We start from the raw sequence: 1,031 nt of genomic DNA on the forward strand, positions 1-1,031 counted from the left end.
GGCCGAGGAAACAGAGAATGTAAAAGTCCTGGGGCGAGGGCGCCTGGGTGGCTCAGTTGGTTAAGCGACTGCCTTCGGCTCAGGTCATGATCCTGGAGTCCCTGGATCGAGTCCCGCATCGGGCTCCCTGCTCAGCAAGGAGCCTGCTTCTCCCTCTGACCCTCCCCCCTCTCATGTGCTCTCTCTCTCTCATTCTCTCTGTCTCAAATAAATAAATAAAAAATCTTTAAAAAAAAAAAAAAAAAGTCCTGGGGCGAGAATGAGCTTGATGTATTTGGGGGGGGAGGCGGCAGGCAGTGAGGTGATGGAGAGAATGGTAACCCAAACCCAAGGAGACAGAGAAACACGCATTGACAGACTTGTGGTGTGTGACTACCAGGGAAGAGCCTTTCCCGGGGGGTTGGAGTCAATCTCATGCACAAAGTGCAGACTTGCAAGATCCTAAGCGGAGGATGGGCCTGCTCTGACAGTTCAACAAGGTCGCCCCAGCTGCTGCTGCAGGGGAAATGCATTGTCGGGGGGCGGGGGCTGGGAGGCAAGGGCAGAACGAGGGAGCGCAGTGGGGAGACCCGGGCTGGCACGAGACGAAGGGGGCTCAAGGGGGCTCGGACCAGGGTGGGGCGGAGTGGAGGTGCTAAGTGCTCAGTGCCATAGGCTCTGAGGATCAGGATCTTCCCCACGCCCCAGCCCCAAACCCTGAACTCGAGAGGCGTCCTAACGCGGCACTCCTGACCGCGCGCGGGTAGCACCGAGGGTGAACTTCGTCACACGCCTGGAGGCCCACAGACCTGGGAGGAGTCCCAGATCTGCCATTAACACCCGTGGACCTCTGGAGGTGCTCATTCCTCCGCGCCCCGAAGACTCCTTATCTACAAAACGGGAATGTTATCAGAACGGACTTCGCACACGTGCAAACCACCTAACAAGCCGACCAGCGCCTTCCGGGTCAGCGCCTCGGCGCAGGCGCGGAGGGTCCAGCGGCTGCGCGGGGCTCAGTGCGCGTGCGCCGGGCCCGACCCTCGCGCGCGCCT

This window comes from Halichoerus grypus, chromosome 6 (genome assembly GCF_964656455.1).
Source record: "Halichoerus grypus chromosome 6, mHalGry1.hap1.1, whole genome shotgun sequence".
Lineage (NCBI taxonomy): Eukaryota > Metazoa > Chordata > Mammalia > Carnivora > Phocidae > Halichoerus > Halichoerus grypus.